This window comes from Pinus tabuliformis, chromosome 6 (assembly GCF_031772625.1).
Source record: "Pinus tabuliformis cultivar Carrire ecotype Pingquan chromosome 6, CPIR1, whole genome shotgun sequence".
Taxonomy (NCBI): Eukaryota; Viridiplantae; Streptophyta; class Pinopsida; order Pinales; family Pinaceae; genus Pinus; species Pinus tabuliformis.
Window position 1 is genome coordinate 317575959 of NC_142292.1, and position 21538 is coordinate 317597496.

General features: G+C 34.7%; 1 pseudogene; it reads right to left on the minus strand.

Moving 5' to 3' along the window:
• Positions 1-14371: 14371 nt before the first annotated feature.
• Positions 14372-19707, minus strand: LOC149258580 (putative apyrase 7 pseudogene; annotated as a pseudogene).
• Positions 19708-21538: the final 1831 nt, after the last annotated feature.

Consider the following 21538-nt stretch of genomic DNA (forward strand, 5'->3'; position numbering starts at 1 on the left):
GTATTTAGAATAGGGATATTACAATTTGCAAGGATGATTCCTCATTATTTTTAGTATTGTTATCACTTTTTATCATTCTAATGTCATATTTGAGCTTCATTTCTCTCCCATCACATGGATGGAAATCAAGTATTTGTGGAGATGCTTGCATGCAAAGTTTCCTATGAAATTCTTATTTGATTTTTTTTAAAAGAATAGCTTTCATGTGAAGTGTTTAATGAAATGTACTACATCCAATAGTATCTTGTGCCAAGAGGATTTGATAATTTAGCAAGACTATGAATCGTAGTAAGTATCTTATAGGGGAAACCTTAATCCTATAGGTAAACTACTTCAATTATGTTGTAGATATCAAGTGCAAAGTATAGCTCAGCCATGCATTCTTGCGAAGAAACACATATTATTTAAAGGTTAAAAAAAATGATTACCCTTATTCGTTGTCTAAATATAACATTGCAAAAGATTCAAATCTCCCTTTTGTTTTTAATTTCCTAGAGGAATATTCGACACTAAAGTACCTTAAAAACATATTTATTTCAAGGATGCAGTTAGAAACAAATTTTCCAATTCATTTTATCTAAACCCTTTTCTATCTAGTGTATATACTATAAATAAATCTAACAAAGTCCCAAAGATAGAAGTGTCTATCCAAGATGTTAAAAAATGAGTTCATTTTTATCAATCCCTTTTTTTATTTTTCATATTCAATGGCTTAAAAGCTTATACATAAGAACTATGCCAATAGAGTTATTTGACTTGGACAAAGCATTATGAGTTTTAGATTTATGTTGCCTAATATTGGAAGCGATAAAGTATTTTTGTTAATCCATGATTCTCAAGTTTTACCCTTCCACTACAACTATAACCAAAATGCAATTTTGGGATCACTTAACAAATTTTTCATTTCAATTTTAGCATTTATAAGTCTTTAAAGATTTAAAAGTACCTTGAATAGTTACATAAAAGTAGATCTTGAGAGGACTAAGATGTTTTTTCATACATATGATAGAACCTATGTAAATATCGACATCATCTAACTTCTACTAGAATAGTTGTTCTTTATGAGGGAAAATTTAACTTGGCCTCGGGTTTTGCATTATTGGAATACAACTTATGAATGTTAGAGATGTCAATGAATAGGGCATATCTAGGATAGTTGTCCTCAAGTGCACATTCACTCAAAAAAGAACAAATGATATATAAAACTATAAACCACAACAAAACTTAAGGGCTACTATTCGTAGGTGGGATAATTTTCCATGCCTTTTCAAGAAAGAATGATATATACATCAACTATAAACCACAACAAAATTTAGGGGCCAATATTTGTAAGTGGGATAATTTTCCATGTATTTTCAAAAAATAAGATTTGTCAATTTCCATTCTTTTTTCTAAAAAATGATTCGCCCAAATTTTACATTATAAAATTATTTTATCTTAACAATTGCCAAAATTTTATATAGACTATTATAAAACGCTTAGATATCTAAATATTTCTACAAAAATCTCACCAAACATTTTACTATTTTCATATTAAAAATTAATAAAATTCACCAAAATTTCTAAATTTTAAGATGAATTAATTCTAAAATAAGATAGGAAAAAAAAGGACATAATCTATAATTGGGAGAAACAATAAAAAATGGTATGTTAAGATAGGAAAAAAAGGACATAATCTATAATTGGGAGAAAAAATAAAAAATGGTATGTTAAATTTAAGTGTCGTATGCAAATGAGAAAATTAATTTCATTTAATGAAAGGAAAAAATTACAAATTAGAGAAATCATATAAAACAAAAGTTTTTTTCACCAGAATTCACTAAAATCTAGCAATATAATTTCAATATTTTTCGTTATTCAAAACACATATTTGAATGCATAAATGGTTTCATCTCTTTGAAAATCCCCTAGGGCATTCCAAATATGCAAATTAAACAATTTAAACTCTAGTTTTTAAAAATATATGTCATTTAATTAAAATTAATGAGAAAAGTGATCATGAAAAAGACCATTTAGTTTATAAATTAGATTATGCCTAAAATAAATGGTTGGTAAAACTCTATAACAGGTCATTCCTCCTCTATCAAAAAATGGTTGGTAAATTCCAATAGAAATCAATTTATTATAGGCATCAAGACACTTACCTCATGATACATCTCACACTCCCAAAATAAAGAAATAAAAATAATTAAAAGATGATGAAATTATAACTTTATATATATATAGATAGATAGATAGATAGATATATAACAAGATTTTTAATCATGGAGATTGAGCCCTACATTATCATGGAGATTCTTAGTATGTAAATAAGATTTGTTAAAATAACAAAACTTGTCAATACTAGATGCCAAAAACACCATAACTCATTTCACATTCATAATACATTTCATATATATATATATGTGTGTGTGTGTGTGTTTTGTGATTTCTTTTAATTAAATCTAAAAACAAAAAAGACATAACTATTTTTTAAATAAATATTAACTTTCAATTTGTGACTATTACTAAAAATATTATATAAATATTTATAAAGTTAAATCCTTACCATCCACCCATTCCAATATAACCACTCCTATATTAATATAATAAATTAAATTTATTTTAACTAAAATTTATTAATTAATTCAAAATAATGCTATAATGATGATCCATTCCAACATAAACATTCCTATATTGACATAATAATTATATTCATTCTAACTGGAATTTATTTATTAGTTCAAGGTTATGCTATAATGATGATGATCATGTTTCGCTGAATTTTCAAATTATTGCCAATTGAGCTGCTGTTGAAGATGCCATGAAGAAGAGAAAAGCGACTACGAACGCCATGATGGGAGTCTGGGGAGAGCAACCAGCTATTTCCCTGAATCAAATCAATTCAATTCAACCGCTATTCCCCTGAATCAATTCAATCTGCTGTGGCAGCAGGAATAATGGTTTGATGTTGTGAATCTAGATGCAAGGCTGTGTTATATTTTATATGTTGTGGAGCGGAAAAGGAAGGCTCCGTGTAAATGACTGCGTCAAGTATCATTTTATTCAATTTGTATTTATGTCGTGTATTGTTTGAATTTGTGGATGAAATTTGTTGAGAAGTGGAGGATCATGGAACAAGTACAAGATGAAGTGGGGTTAGGTGATATGAGCTCAGAGGGAACACAATGTTGTAAGATCGCGGCTGTATGCAAGAGGGCAAAGAGCAGCCTGGTCAGGTCTTTGCGTAAGTAATGACTGGGTCTTGCATTTATGTCGATAGAGATTGACTTTGTATAAAAATATGTTGAGAACACGTGATATCAGCTGACAGAGGGGACACGATATTCTAACTCATTTAAGATGACAGCTCTTCTGTGGGAAGAGGAACCAGGTCAGATCTTGATGTGATCAATGACAATACTCGTAGTCGTTGCCATGCTTTTTAAGAAATGAAGACATCGACATCAAAGATGTAGATGTGGCGGCAGCTCTTAATGAACGTTCGTTATGCTATGTGAGACCGACTGAATCAAAACCTGCTGTGCGAATGTGCATGCTTCTCGTTCTTCTTGTGTTACGTCTTTCCAAGTTATTGTGCCGTCTTATGAAGACACTTTTGATATCTTTAAAGAGAACAGATTCATTTATTAATAACTTCTGAAATTGTCAAAGGATACTGACCAGTCGATCCTTGCAAGACTCTTTCTGTCTAGACGTACGCGCCGTTAGAGATACTTGCATATACCGCGTAAACCGTTGTTTTCAAAGTGGGCATGGAATTTGCCAATATTCCATCATTCGAAGCATGAGGGGGAATATGGATCAAAACCGCAATTTCGTTATGTAACGCAACGCATTAAATTTGAACGATTTAGAAAAAATCAAAATTTGGAAATAAACTCCGTAAGGAGGAAATTGGGCAACCAATTGGAAAACCTCCCTAAACTCGAATGTGAGTGCTTTCTGGAAGGAAATGGGTAGATTGCAATGTGGTTGTCTAATAAATACCCTATGAAAGTTTGACTCGTCGTTGTCCCTAGTCGGGCTTACCTTGGTTTGGGCGACCCTACCAACATGTCACTAGCAATAAGTGATTACATTTTTGAGTTCCTACCATGAAGACAACCGTAATAGTTGGAATTACTCCAACCATTAGTTATTATTAAATTCCAACTATTCGTTATTATTAAAATGTAGCATAATTATATTAGTATTTATGGTTGATATAAGTGGATAGTGTTAGTGTTTTTGTTTTTGTTTGTTTTTTAATTATTTGCAATGTGTTATTTAATTTTATTTGTTATTTTATTATTTAAAAATATTATTTACAATTTCTTATTTAATTTAATTTGTGATTTTATTATTTTATAATGTGTATAATTTTGTATTGTGATTTTGTAATATATAGTTTTGTTCAGGATAAATGTGAAAAGATAGTGTGTAGAGTAACTCTCAACTTATATAGCTCTGTTGAAGATTTGGATCTGAAAATTTGTGAGATGAAATCTCCCCCACTTAATTATTAGACCATATTCATGAAACTAAATGTAAAAAAATAAATATAAAAATTTATTTGTTATTTTATTATTTTAAATTGTGTATAATTTTGTATTGTAATTTCAAAATAATATCGAATAAATGTAACAAGATAGATATAAATTTAGACATGCAAGACATTTAATAATTTAAAATATATATATTAAAATAAATATTATAAAAATAAACCAACATCTTCTATGTATAATTATAACGTAAAATTTTAATCTAAAAAGACTATAAATAAACCATATAAGAAATCAAATAAAAATTAAAAAGCAATAAAAAGACCATATAAGAAATCAAATAAACTAGCATTTGCACCTTATGTTGCAAAGGAAACGCCGTAAGGCATAGAGTGGTAAGGCATAGAGTGGGGAAGAATAGCGACATGTGAATGGGCATTGTTGAAAGCAAGGGTGGACGATAATGTGTATTCTGAAAATGGATATTTTGTTATGGTCAACCTAATGCATTCATTAATTAGATGACAACAAAAAAGTTTCGAGCCCAGGTTGAACCAACACAAATCTTTTCAACCAACACAAATCTTTTCTACAAGACTGAAATTGCCTAAATGATTCCTCAATTAATGGAAATAACCATTTCCCTCCTCTAATACCTAAAATACATTGTAGGAGACCGATTTTTCAAGTAACTTAATATAACTAGCAATTGCCCCAAAAAGTGCAAAGAGAGGTCGATTACAAACAAGTTTTTTTATGTATAAAGTGTTGAGAATGGAGGATCTCAGATTAGACTTTAGTTGGACTCTGTTGGTTTGGGAGATGTATCATGTGTTACCATTTGTGCATATTATGGGCATAAAGTTGGTTATGATGATGGAGATTATTTTCAACCAATTGTGTGTTGGCAACAACTTTTGTGAATTCCTTGGGTAAGATTCGATCTTCTGGATAACGGAAATTCCAGTGTCCATTTAGTCTATACTAGAGTACAATGATTGTTGGCAAAGCTAAAGAAACTGCCATCAATGTATAGAGCCAATGTAACTGGTAGTCATCATTTTTATCCATACAGGGCTATGATTATAGGTACCAACCATTTGAGCAGGCAGGGGGTGTATTTGCTAAATAGGGATCATGTTATCCTCGTGGAGTTATTGGTTGCACTTAGAAAATATAAAGTAGGATTGAGCATCGACTATTTGGCTAGATGGAATTTTTGATAAGCGCTGGCCAATTTTATCTATTGTGTAATCATTTCCCTGATTTAAAGGCTGCTCTGAGTTACTAATAGAGACGGTTCTAAAAGATAAGGCTTCGAGAACCTTACTTTAGTTGGTGGAGGCTTAGTACATTTTCTTCTGAAGCTTTGGCCTCAAACTCGAAAGCTACTTGTAAAGCATTCTCCAAACCATTTATACTAAGCAGGTCCATTTTTCTTTGGATATTTTGGTTGAGAGTCCTCTGAGAAGTGAGTCGAGGAACTTCCAATTCGTCACCATGGACTTGAAGCCATCAAAAATATTGTTTGATGCCTTTGACTAGGTACTTGCCTTACATGAATCCACTGCTTCATGATTTCCTTTGCTTTCCCCTTCAGGTATAACCTATCTTGTATTTCTTGCTTGAAGCATATCAAAGTTTGTGTAGGAGGTGAATTTGAGTTGACTAAGTCTCGTACAAGAGCCCACCGCCATGTTAAGGGTTGGTCGCTCCACACTGACTTCTTCTAGTATCAACTTCTATGCATCATTCAGTTGTTATATTTGAAAGAAGGCTTCTCGTACAAGAGCCCACCACCATGTTATGGGTTGGTCACTCCATACGGACTTCTATTAGCATCAACTTATGTGCATCATCCAATTGTTACATTTGAAAGAAGACTTCTAGGCTTTGTAATGAAGCATCCATCACTTATATTTTAGGATTAAAAGCTTGATATATAGTTCATATATCAGTGATGTTATTGTCCCATAATACCATAAGACTGAAAGATTCATATCTGGTTGGAATTTCGATGATAATGACGGCCTCACATTCTGCTAGACTCCACATTTTCTGAAAGGCCGGGAACATATTTTTCATTTTAGATGCAATTGTTGGTTGTCAAATATGTCTTATACATTATTTTTATTGGACTTCATGCCTGTAGAGATATTTACTCTTGGCTACTTCCCCAGCCATGATAGAGAAAAGGAGCCCAAACACTTGTGAAGCTTCTTCCTCTGCATAGGTGGTGTGTCAAAATGGGTTCTCTTTTTGGCAGACATTTGAGTAATGGTCTTCCGCCAATATAAGATTCTGGTATGCAAGTATAATTTCAACATAGAATTGCCTACATGAACTTAGACCTGAACATTGCCTGAGAATAGAGACTTCAAAGCTAGTTCTTCAAGCACATGTAATGTAGATTCATTTAGAAAAAGGATGCGTGAAGACAATTGTAATGTTGAAGACAGACTTTGATCACCATATTGAGGAACTAACATTGTGCCCGAGCCCTACTGGCTTGAGAGTTTTGACAGGGTTTGTGTTCGACTAATATAGTCAACGAAGGTGAGTATTGAATAGGTTCTGATTGGACCACAAAACCATGATGAGTCTCAATGATTCCTCAGCAAGGCATCAACCAAAACAAAGCAGGAATTACACAAGCCTTTAGGGATGCTCTCTAAAGAAGCATGAAACTTCTCATTATGTTCAGCAACATTTCTATTGAAGGTCAAGTTGGCTCATGTAAAGCAAGGGAAGTTTTGCATCTTCCACAACTTCACATTGTCAAAGACAGTCGTATTCTCTTGTCCAATGTAAGAAGAGAGAACACTTACAATGCAATATATTCATAAAAACATACTAAGAAATGATAGTTATCAAGATAGAATCTGAATTCAAATGTGGATACCGTACAATACAGAAAACAATTGGCCCACAAAACTACAGTTCAGAAAATTTTAGGAGTACTCAGTATACATATTATTAAAGCAAAAACATGCACTTCTTCAAATTTATTGAAAAAAATAGGCATGTGGATAGTCCAGACTAATTTTATCAAAAAATTTAATGATTGTATAACATAAACCCCTACAAAAATGCTCAAAGGTCCGTTGAGCCTTCTGATGCAATCCCTTCAAGAAATGTATTTCCTTATGATACACTATAAACTGTACGAAACCCAACAAAAACTAGAGTAGCAGGTCTTCTCTAAAGAACATTAGATTTATTATTGAGATTATTACAAGTTTGATTTTAAAAAGTTGATAGCCATCACACTATTTTCTTGTGCTTGGTGGGTGTATGTATTTGTTTGCGTGTGTTGTGATTGTACTTTTGATAATGCAAATGATGTAACCTATTCTAGGTGTTCTGGAAGTAAGAAGGATATGCACAGACATTAGGTACACCCTTTCAAGTTGAAAAATAAAAAATAAATAAGCACATATCAAACAGAGAATATATGACTAAATACCTAGTGGAAGCTACTTATTTAGTATGTTGGCTCGGTTGGCATGCTTCATTTGAATGTAACTTTGTTTATGAAGGTCTAAGCAGGCCTTTAAGGTGCAGGCAACAGTGTCCCAACTACAAATGCAGTCTCCTCGAGACTTCACACATGAACAAAATAGACAAACCTCTCTAGGCATCAACAGCAGCATAGTCTTCTGAAATCTCCCATGGCTAGCTCCTAAAACGTCGTTAAACCATGCACTGAATCATTGTAAACGCTCACTGTATCTTAAAAATTTATTATTACTTGTAAAATTTGTCATTGAAAACATAATTTTTGTGCGACAGGATAAACAAATTAGTGCAGCACGGACAATCAAGTGAGGATCCGCAGGTTGTTAAAAGGCGAGCCCGTTCGAAAATGCACCTCCCCTTTGAACTTTCTCATTAAATAATTTTAGGTCGAGGGGACCCATGTGAAGGCTTCATAGCAGCACGGATTAAGAGCATATGGATGCTGGTTATATGGATCTTTCAATTTTTGTAACATGTCAAAGGCTGTACTTGAATGGAGTGGTGTTCATTTTTTATGAAATGAAATAAAGTGCGAGGTTGAACTGCAGGGAAAATGGACACCATTTTTTCCAATAGAATTAATTTAGATTTATTTTAAATATAAATCTAACATGAGTTTAGAGGGATTTAATTTATTTAACAAATATTATTTTAATGTTTTGTGTGGTTATTTTTTTATTTTTGTTTTTGTAAAGTTTTATTTTTTATTTTATTTTGGTGGATATGAGCAAAATTTCAACTTTGATGATGGAGGGACACCCTTACACATCATACTCGATCGGTTTAATGAGACAAGTAAGAAACTTGCAAACTAATGACACTAAGTAAGTTAAAAGACAGGAGAATGGAAAAAAGGGATGCATGGAAGGTGTTGAGTATGAAATGATATAGCCACTCTATTTTAATTTATTTAGGCTTATTATTCTTAATGAGGTTGGACAAGTCCCTATATGGTTACACTTCACTAGAAGGAGGATATAACCACAAAAATGAAATAATGCAACAAGTATAAGTTCCAAGCATCATGATTCATTTCCAACTTCAACCCACAATCTTTACATCCCAATATACTAAATGAAAAATATTCTTATGAATAAATGACTAATGTACCTCATGCGTGTTGAGTCTCCATCATTGGATGAGTACACTTATTTCAAAAAATGACCTGAGCATATGAGAAAGATGCATCACAAGAGTTGTGTATGTGGATAATGTCAATTATTATTTCTATAATGTGAATCATGGAGGGATGATGATTATTATCTCATGATGCCCATGGCTTCTTTCAGCCTGCCCTTCACCAGGTATCATTGCGGGGACTCCCAAACGAATGGCAGAACGAAGATGCAATACACGGCCGAGGGGATCGAACCCGCGACGTACATATATCTCCAGTTGCTGGAAAAGTAGGACAGAGCCGGCAGCACTGCTATGCCGAGAGAAAAGAAGTAGAAAGTCGACATGCCAACCGGTGCTCTCTTGGACGGTCCGACGGCTTCCGTCGCTAAGACGAACGACGACAACCCCAGGCCACCATTGCTAATTCCCGTCAATAGACGGAGAATTAAATAAACCCAGAAATTCGGCGACATTGCCATCAAGAAACCAAAAAATGGCATTGCAGATGCAGACCAACTTCAGGACACCCTCACGCCCCAGCGAAGAATCCGATAGATGCCCAGATATCCCTGCACCTGTATCAAAAAATAAATCAGAAACTGAAAGAAAATCTTAATGGCGATCAGCCGTCAGATATAAAAGCGCACAGGGGCTGAAAATATCAATTACCGAGCAAACACCCGACAAAGAACGCAGACTGCAAAAACCCAACTTTGTATTTCTGGCCGCAGACGAGATCCCATCCGCAGACCGTCGAAACCCCGGGGCCTCCGTCCCAGTCCCATGAGGCCGGGTCCATGGAGCATATAGATCCCGTCGGGCTGCAGGATTCGAACCTTGGCTTCACGGAAAGGAAATCCTTTGGAGTTTTCCCTCCATTGCAATGCCAATGGGGTTCATAGTCGGCGAAAATCATGACCATCGTAGGAAAGGCCTCCAGTGTCCGTGTGAGGCTCGACAGCAAGAAATGCTTAATCTGCCACCGCCCGAACAATAACTCAGAAGACACAGAGGCCATTGGGTTGGGAGACAAAAGGACAGTGTGAGGATCAACGACCAAACTTCCTTCAATCGTCTAACACCACAAATCTACGGTCAACAATAAGACACGGCATCGGCTGGGGCAATTCATTTCAAAGGGAAATGCCTTACGGCGTAATGAATTGAATTTTGTATCCCAAACTCAGTCAACAATAAGACACGGCATCGGCTGGGGCAATTCATTTCAAAGGGAAACGCCTTACGGCGTAATGAATTGAATTTTGTATCCCAAACTGTTTTCGAAATTATATCCATATGGATTAACTGTTAATAGTTGTTGTGAAGATCTATGATAAACACTTCACTGTTTTTGTGGAGATCTATGATAAAGATCTATGATAAACACTTCACTGTTTTTGTGGAGATCTATGATAAACACTTGCACTAGTGGATCACTTTGAAGAATACCTGCAACCAGGGCAAAGCCATGTCCAAATGACTTGGTCAGCTAGCCAAATAATGCTAGAACATAAATTATAAACTAATGAATATATTCTCTATTCTCAGGAATCCTCTACTTTTTATATTCGGATCATATAGATAATGAGATCAACATATATGAATCAGAATAAGTGATTAATAAACCAACACAAATCCACAATACAACGAAAGTCACCTTCCTGATCTTAAAATGACCTTGCATTCTGCCACCAACCAGCATTTTCTATTAATTAATTTAACAAGATTTCTCTCTTGTTTATTTAAACTGCATGACTCCATTCCATTAGGCCTGCACAAAATTTAATTTGAATATTATTAAATGCAGGCCTGCTAATGGTGATGGAGTAGTTGATGGCCACCATTTCCAAATCTTATATTAAGTCGTAGAGATGGAAATCGTGCTATAAATATATATATATAGTTAGTCACATTAGCAATTATAATTCAATGGTGCTGGCTTGGGCATTGATTTTGAGAATATCATCATTCAAATTCAAAATTCAAGTAAGCAACCTGCCTACCACTGCCTACTCTTTCCGAATCAAAAAGGGAAGTTATTGGTTTTTTCTCATTTCAAGGATAATCTGTGTTATGAACTCACAAAGAGTTTATTATAGATAATAGAATTTTTCGTCCAATTTCTGTGTTGCAGGGTTTTTTTCTTTTCTTTTCTTAGTGTTGTTCCCTGCAATTGGAAGTTATATTGAGTGGTAGATTCATCGTAACTGCTATGTATTAATCATGGATAGGGATCATTATGAATAATATGTACATGTGCATGGGAAATGATAAGCTCTTGCTGCTTGCTCTATTAATGATGAAGGGAAAGCGTGAACTTTCACAGGAAGTCCTCAATTTTTGGAATATTTGATGGCGTCTAAGCTGGCGGTAGAGGATAACTTTGACTTTCTCCATCCATGGCACTGAAATTCTATCTTCGCACAGATTTTCCTAAAGCTAGAATCTCATCAGAAAGCCTTTTCAACCTTAAATTTCCGATAAAACTTTAATGCTCTTAAACTGTTTAGGTGTGCGTATTATATGACTTGGAATTCTGAAACTGAGTCTAACTTGAGAGATTTTGAACCAGAACTCCTTGATGTGTCAGTCTTAATTATTCAAAATCATTGAAATTGGTACATCCAGGAATTTTACGAAGTAAAGATGGAATTGTACCACTAAGTAAGATAAAACAAGATGGATTTCTGCGACGAATTAATAGATCAAAACATCATAATGAGAGTCCATGAACTCATGGGTATCTTAACGTAGATAAAACTGAGTGAATGAGGAAACTTGCAGGCATAAAGTAGAAACCTGAGCTTAGAGAAGCCAAAAAGCACAGTAGATTTTGGAATAGAAATAAGCTTTCCTATTCTGGGTATTCTAAGATATCTGTTTTTGTATTTGAAAAATCAGGTGACGTGGCAAATTTATCTCGACACCAGACTTGTGACTGAATTTTGATAATGTTGGTCTGTGATGAACAATTGAAAGGCTACAGTCCTTAATGTGAATAACCTATGCAAAATTATCTTTAACTGCTTCAATATAAATGAGTTCCATGGCCTTACAAGAAGGAAAAGTGTCTGATACCAACTTGACAACTTCTGATAAAAACAGCATACATGATACAGTACAGAAAATCATACAAAATATTAAGAGTTCAAAAAGAGAATTTGTTGGTGGAAGTACTCTGGTAGAGGATCTCGATGCTGAAGGTGCACTCAAATATCATAGAAGGAAAAGCAACCGAAAAAATCCCAAGTACTTTCAAGTAAAAATTACTTGTTGCTGGAAAGAGCAAATCTACATCTTCAAGATCATTCAAAATATACCAGGGATTTACCGATGAAAACCATCCTGCAGCTCTGAATTCCTTCCATGAGTTTACACTGCCTGTAGATGAAGATGATTTTTCATTGATTAGTTCTCCCGCTAATACTTGCAAAGAAGAAAGCTTCGAACTTGTTTTAGATGACAATGGGGCTTATACTATAGACCCTTACATTGGGCCTTATGACCATAAAACTTTAAGGGAGGAAAATCTGCAAAACAACATCGACATACAAAGAAATGTTGAAGAGTTTGGGGGTTGTCAAACAATTTCAAGAAATGGATGCAGACTTCCTTGGTCCTGGTCTGGAAGGCGAAATGGTAGAGGTAAAAAATTGAAGGGCATCAGAGGGAAGAGGTTTTCATGTGGTGTGCTGGTTGCCAATAGGAGAAAATCACTCTCTGATTCTGCTAGTACTCTGCACTATCAAGAACCTATTCAATTTGAATATGTTACAGATTTTTCTTCCTCGGATTGCTCCTATTCAAAGGATGAAACCCCATTGGTCAGATCCCCCCCCACACGAATGTTTTAACCTTGGACTCGCCTCTGGACGATTATGGTGATTCTCCCCATGTAAACAACAGACGTTTCAGTGAGCTAGATCTCCATCCTCTCATCAAAACTCATCACAGGACCAGAAAGTCAGGGATTAGTGAATATGAGACAGAGGAGGAATCCTTACAGATGAGGACTAACGAAAACATGTTAGTGAATAGAAGCTTGAGTCAAAAGTACAGTCCCAAGTCTTTCGAGGAACTGGTTGGGCAGAGCATTATTGCTCAAGCTCTTTCCAGTGCAATTAACAAAGATAAGATTGCACCCTTTTATCTTTTTCATGGGCCCAGAGGTACAGGGAAGACATCTGCTGCAAGAATATTTGGTTTTTCTTTGAATTGCATGGCTGATTGCAATGCAAAGCCCTGTGGAAATTGCAACGGGGGAAAGAATAAGAATAAAGAATAAGAAAGCTTTCGCCAACAGAGAACGAGAATGCCGAGGAGCCCTGAAATGAGTGACCACAAAGTAGAGCGATCAAGTGAAGAACTGGTGTGAACTGGTGTGAATATTCGGCTCACTGTGTACCATGGGTTTTCTGTCACCTTCTTCACCGCCGAATGGATGGACGGCTCTCCTCACCACACCCTGCCATCTTCGTCAAGGGACATGATCCGCTTCATAGAGCTCCCTGATGTTCAGATCGAAGGGGATCGAGGCGCCTCAGATTGCTGTCCTCTCTCATCCATCCACAGACGCTTGGCCTCTCTTCGGTGACGCTTGGTTTCTAAAAAGGCCGATGATCTAATGGTTGGAGTTTATTCCATCGTCTAACAATCGATCTAAGGGCCCATAACCAGACACCGCGGCACGGAGGGGAGTTCCTCTCAGAGGGAACGCCTTACGGCGTAATTACGGTATTCCAACCACTATTTTCTGCCATTTTGGCTCCGAAAAATGACATTTCCTAAATTTAAGATCAATTTTCTTTCCTGATTAAAAAATTGAATGATATAAATCAAGTACATTGTTGTAATAATTATTTGCCATTGGTATAAATTTAAATAGTCTAAAAGGTTTGGAGACTAATTGAATCCTATGAACTTGGAGTTTGACTATTAAAGATAACACATGAATGAACTGCCAATGAACTGTGTTCAGAATCTTCCTTTTAACCTCTGAAAAGTAAAGAAACTTTACACTGCCAGGAAACAACACGGGTCCCAAGAGATTTCGAAATTTCCAAAAAGAATAAAATGATAACTCTATAATATGACATTTGGCTGTCAGCGACCTGAAGTTGAAAAAAAAATGTTATTTAAAATGCATTTATGTTACAAATATCCATCAAAGACGCTAAGCGAGATGAATATGCTAACATTACAGATAAAATTAACAAGATCCAACCATCCGCCAAAATGTAGAGAGACCAAAAATACAATTCGCAATATTTTAGTATATATTTCAGTTGTGCTGTAGGGATCTCCCCTCAATACATAAAGAACCAGCCCAGAGATGCTGCATAAAGCTACACTCGCTTAACAAGTTGATATTCCAGATTCTCCTGTAATGTACACTTTTGAGAAAAGCACAGCCTTTCTCTAAAATCTATATACAGCTTCTAGCCATCACAACTTGACGACATGGCTCTCTAAAACTGATAAACTGAGATCTTCTCTTGATTGTGATCGTCGACTCTGCAACCGCATTTGACCTCTGTGAGGCGTCCACAAGGGTCCAGTATCAGTTTGTATTTGCCCCAAATTGCTTGGAAAACACAATCCAACTGACACAGTTGACTGGTGCTTGAGAGAATCAGCATGTTGCACACTTCCACCCGCAAGGCTTTGCGCAAGTCCAAATGGTTGCTGACACCCTGAATTTGAAGGGCTAAGTGGTATCTTTGCTCTTCCATCCCCTGAAAATAATGAAGAAAAATAATTCCAGTTACATTACAGAATATGATGCTTGGGAAAACACAGACAGAAATCATATACAATTTGCAACATCATGATTCATAACTGTTTTAATTTCATTTCAAGGAAGAATAAACAACATTATTAGAATTACATGACAAATGAATTTGGAAGGTTTCCTGTGATGAGATCAATAAAGTAGATACAAAATCCTTCTTGTAAAGTAAAACTAAACAATAGAAATCTTAATGGCGACCACATGAATTTCTATCCCATCCAATCAGGATTAGTAGACTGAGCATGTTATTAAAAGAAGCAAAGCTTCTCCCCCGAACCACTTATAGGGAAGGCAGTTTCACAACACATGAGACAGAATAAAATGGGGGAAACTAGTTGAAGGATCAAAGCACCAAAGACAATAGAAACAGATCTACAAACTGTAGTCCTGGACTTAAATTTCAGTTCAATGATAATACATGAGAAGAGTAGAACATGCAGCCTACCTCCTACAATGGATGTCAGCCCATCCCCTAGAATTGCCTTATTTGATCCTTTTTTAGTTTTTTATAGTAGCTTCAACCACACCAGTTAGCAATTCTGGAAATGAGTTCAAACAACTTTAGGAAAATGGAAAAGAAGAGATGAAATTCCTCATTGTAAATAAATGTCAGTTGCATCAGAACCAAGCCCATAAAAAAAGAAATCCAATCAGATCCAAAACGTATCCATGTTTACAGTATGTGTAAACAAAGCTAAAGCTTTTGGAGAGATGCAAAAGTGGTGAACTTCTATTCGATCCTTGCTAATTCTGTCCATGATATGAACAACTTCCCCATATAACTCCGTTTGTCAAGAATAACTTAGAGCAATGCCTTTGGAGAAAAAAGGAAATGATAAGCAAATAATGAGCACGTAAGAGGTTGGGGAAAGTTAAGCCTAGATCACACGGGAAACACATTCAACTTGAGTTTGTCACCATGTTGATGGTTATCCCCTGGATTAACTACCTACGAAGGTGCACTGTCTTCGATATCTCTTGCATGTAAAATTTTCCCTCAATTTCCAGGATCGAAGAAGTATGCATTGTATTAAATTATAACCAAAATTGGAATCAAACTATTCTAATGTTAAAAACTTCTTCTGAATGTCACTCATCAGAAAAGGAATGCATTGCCATGGATCAGTGGCCAATGAAGAGGAGCATAAAAAAAATAGTGACAAGCATGATCTGCAATGTTACAATTGATGTTATAGCTCAGATCTTTTTGACACATTTCACAAGCAGGGAACAAGGAAAGAATCCTGAGCATATGACCAGAAACAAGGGTCAACTAAGATGCCCTAAGGCACATGCCAAGAAACGTGTTGGTGTGAAAACAGAACTAGAGAGGACACTCCTTTGTGACCAGATGCTGAAAAGAGTCATGGCTATGCAGGTTAGCCCAGTAGCAAATTTAGGCACTATGGATCTGGTCTTGAATAGAAAAAACGAAATAACTAATTGCTAGATTCCTGTTTGCATATTAAATACAAGGGGTGAAAAACATATCATTAATAATTTCTCAGTACTACAAGGTACCTCCAGGGAAATACACTTGCTGTTTCTTCAATTTGGTCGCTTCTTTAACATAGTTACGACACATACTAATGACCACACAACATTTCAAATTCAAGTTAGCCTCTTTTCCTAAATGACTATCTCGTCCGTAGAAAAGATCAGCTCTATAAACTCTATTATAAGGTTTATTAAGGAACACACACATGGTATGACTTCTACATTTGAGAAATATATGTGTTTTATAATTAAACAAGCTTTGGGAAGTATCCTGTGTACAGTGTTAAATCTTTTATATTTGCTTTAAGGAAGGCATGCTTTTTGAAATTCATGGAATCTCCAAATGTTTCATTGTCCACTTTGACTGTTTGACATAATCCAACAACGTCAACGATATCATGTAGAATGTCATCGAGTATCCCATTCTTCATATCCACAGTTCTTGACTCACGCAAATGGTGCATCAAAGGCACTTGGTTTCATCCTTGTGAACAAAGCATCCAGGAAGGGAGGCACCTCAGCTCACTTGGAATCCCAGAAACCTGATTATGAGGAAACATTAGATGCAGCCACAATGCCACATTATAATATACCCATTTTCCACACAATACTGCCATAGGTGTTCCCAATCATCTGAAACACTTCATAGACTTTAAACCTGTTCTGCATTTAATTGTGTAGTAATCACAAAAATGAAAAATGTGGAACAGCAATAGCCAAACATATCAAGAGCCCATGAGCTTTTAGTCTTGAACAGCTCATGACCTGAGGATGCCTCTTCTGTGGTTTTACCCTTGTTGATATTAGTGGAACATGAGAAAATTAATTGACATCCTCAACGGGAGTGAGCTGACTTTATTCCACATACTACAGGTTCACATGTACAGATCCTTTGTTGTGTGTTATTTTTTCATGGAACAAATCATCATCATGAGTATAGTTACAGAAATTATAAACTATTGCTAATACTCAGCTGAGCACTAGTCCAAACTAATCGTATTAATCTTCTCAAAACCTTTGGCAAACCAAAGACAACCAAGCATGGCACTCAAGCAACAAACACTTGTAAATTCAATAAGAAACTTAAGTGAAAATTTTATGCAAAAACAGGGGAATCAACATTTCTGTAACCACGGAGGTTAAAAACTTGACATAAGCATAAGATGCAGCGAAGAGTAATAAATGCATAGCCTCTGAAAGAAAAGAGAATTAAAAGGCAACATAAACACAAACATATAGAGGCAGATTGTCAAGTGAGTGAAGGAAAAGAAAAATGATCAATTAAGATTATTCAATTGGTAAAATAAGTTTTTTCTGAGTTAAGGATTCTGTGATGTGAATAACTTTGATTAATTTTTTTTGGATCCATCACACTGAGTTTTTTGAGTTGATATTTGGAGGCTTCGAGCCAGCAAGTGTTTTTTGAGTCCTGATGGTGAGCCACTCTGGCTGGATCAAAATGTCAACTCAAAAAACTCACTGTGATGGATCTGGAAGAATTTAATCAAAATGGCAAAAAAACTGTTGAAGATGAATAATTTAAAGTTTCAGTTACAGAGCTTACCAGAACGACTTGGAGAAATTCCATTACCGATGGAACAATGCAGCACCTAAAGTCCAAGTAATGCTACCAGACCCCACAACTACTTGTTGCTCCTTCAATTGCAAACCATCTCTCAGGAGTGATACTATATATGGAGCACGAAAACAATATTGTTCTATAAAAGGCTGTGGAACAACACTCCGCTCAGCATCTTGCCAAGTTTTAGTGCAGAACTCCCGACCCTTCTCTAGAACATCATTAAATGAAGCAGCAGCAGATAGATTAAAAAACTTGAACACAACAAAGAAACCTGACATAGCATAGAATTGCCCTTGAGATTGTTGCTGCTGATCACTGATAGCACAAGGATGTTGTTTGCAGTCTGTCCCTGCCCCCGAATGTGACCATTCAGAGGCATTTATGGTTGATTTCGCTAGAGCTTCACATTCTTCCCAGTTGGGCTCACCAATCAACTCAAGCCCTACTCGAGATTCTTCTTTACGTATGTCTCTTCCACCAACCAGAGGACTTCCATTCTGGAGTAAGAAAGAACACTGAGAACATGAGTATTGCTGTCTATAACCAGCATGTATGCAAGGATGATTGAGATGCAACTGACCACCAGAGAATTTCCCACTGTCAGTTTTTAAATTTTTTCTGAGTAGAAGTACAACGGACTTTTCAAAGGCATCATTTAGGCCATAACCTGTAAGAGAATATGCATTTAGATGGCGTTCCATTGTTCCAATGGTCAGATTCAAGCCATATTTAGATTCAAATGTCACCTGTAATGAGGAACCCCCTAAGTCAAGTGCACCAAACGTCTCCAGAATCGGCATATTCTGCAATCTACCCATCATATAATTAAGAGCTACCCATCCATAGTAAGCCTCTTCTACCCCAGTAATTATCCTAACCCAGTTTCTTCGACACATAAATGGAGATTCTTCTAGAATTGACCATGCCTTGTCCAGGATCCATTCTGAATCTGAACTTGGCATCCTGCGAAGCCCTGCTGTGGCCAAAAGGAAAAGAGGGCTATTTTTATGAGCATGAGCCGGTATTTGCTTTTCAGCCCACTGGAGCAGTGGTTCCATGGCTGACCTCAACCCTGATTCATTGTGTAAAAGTTTATCAAAACCAGGTTCAGTTTCCATGCGATGATAAGCTCGACCATTCTGTTGCCTTGACTTGCCATCAGTACCTTCAGGAAATGGGCGCAGCACCATTGGAAGACTCCCTTGATGCTTGCCATCATTCCGCACCCACTCATACACATAAACTCGGGTACCAGTGCTCCCACAGTCCAAAACTATAGAAAAATGTGATGCCTCTGTACTCCGATAAGATTTTAACCAACCAAATCCCGCAATGATCAAAATTAAAAGCATTAAGAGAAGTAAAAACCCAACAGCCACCTTTAACCAGCATTGTTTTCTCAATGGTGTTGAAGGTAGGCCCTTCTCCTTTGAAAAGCTAGTGCCTCCTCCTGTGCCCTCCCTTATCGATGAAGGTTTTGTTCGAAGAATACCAGCACCGCTCAAGGCTAAATCCCCTTCTTCAGAACCAACCTTGCGGTATGTTGAGAAGTCTTGGAGAGACGATGAAAGCCGCAGGCCACCTGTCTTTCCATAACCTGCCCATGCAGACCTGAAGGGTGAAGCTAAGGGCGGCAATGCAGAAGATGAAACAGAAGAGCCAGAAGCTGATGAAGATGCAGAGAAATGACTCGCCGATGATCTAATGGTTGGAGTTTATTTCATCGTCTAACAATCGATCTAAGGGCCCATAACGAGACACCGCGGCACGGAGGGGAGTTCCTCTCAGAGGGAACGCCTTACGGCGTAAAAATAAATAAAAAAACAATAAAAACCATACAAGAAATAAAATAGTAATAAAAAAATTAGTTTCTATGTATAATTGTAACATAAGAAAATGGGTTTAAAAAAATGAATATAAAGAATTAAATAAAAAAAAAGGGAAATATTATATAGGTGAATAAAGTAAGTTTTTCAAATTTTAGATTATAAAGATTTATGAAAGTAAATCAATAATATTGATCATTTAATTGATTTAACTCTAGGTAGATATGTTTGGTGTTTTTAGTAGGGAAAATTTATATTAATGATAATTTTTTAAATGTATTGTGATAATTAGATTAATATGATAAGAAAAATATTAATATTATATATTAAAATTTAAGATATTTTTTTGAAAATTGACTATATATTTTTAAATGCATAAATTAATTTAGTACCTTAAAAAAACTCTGAGGAGTTTTAATTTTACAAATTAATTAATTTAAATTCATGTTTTTAAAAATCCCTATAAGATTTTGATTAAAATTACCATGAAAAAATAACTTACAAAAGATCATTTCATCTATTAATTAGACTACACATTTTTTACTTATTATGTTATAGTTCACTGATTAAAATAGATATTAAAATATTATTTTATAAATAATTTAGCAATTTTATGTGTATGTGTGAAATTAATTTTAATTCATAATTATAAAAAAAATTTAATAAATGTATAACTTAAATTGATTTAGATAAATATCTAGCTTTTACATATTAATTTCCCTTAATTATCAAAAATAAAATACTTAATATTTTTTTAATTTAAATTAATTTAAGTAGATCATAATAACTCAATTTACCTAATACATCACTATAATCGATAACTATTTAAAAAAATGATTTATACATTAATTATAATTTTATTAATATTAACATAGTTTTAAAAAAAATCATCTTATTTTTATTTTTCTTCTTATACTTAATACATGAATTTTCATTATAAATTCATTTTTTTTTTTAAATCAAATCAAAATACCAAAAAATAAGATACAGATATAAAAGTGTACCCAATAGAAGTGATGATTATGATAATAATCATTATAAATGATTTAAATTATTACTTTACTTCTAGGGCATATTCTACTAATATATTCTTTAAAAAAAAAATGTCATATAATCATAAAATAATGGTAATTGTAAATCACACTCAATTCTAAACCTTAAGTCTTGAGAGCATGTCAGTATTTTTTACAATGTGTATCAAAATCATCCAATTAAAAAGAAATTTTGAGTAAATAAACGTTTTAAATAATGTTACTTAACAATTTGGGTATAACATCACGTGAATCTTTTAAATTGAAAAAGACTATAACTAGTTGAGATTATAGAGCAATTTTAATTGTTAAGGGATTTTTTTAGGGAATATTTTAGATAATTACTCAAAAATATATATAGATAGAAAAGTTAAATGTTAAGCAAAGTGGATGTTCTCATAATATTAAATATCAAACAAAAGCTTATAATAAATATCTACTATGTAGTATAAGAATTGAAAAAGAAATGTATATTCATCATTTTTAAAATGGATAAAAATATTTTGATGTTAATATTATGTAATCCTATATAAATCATATACCATGAAAATATTGTGTAATAATATTTTAATGAATGAAGTTTTAAATGATGGATACAAAATGAAAAAACCAAATATTTTTTTTAGATCTTAAAGAATTACAAATTTGATTCTCAATGTGTTTGGTCTTTTGATGCTCTACATAGTATG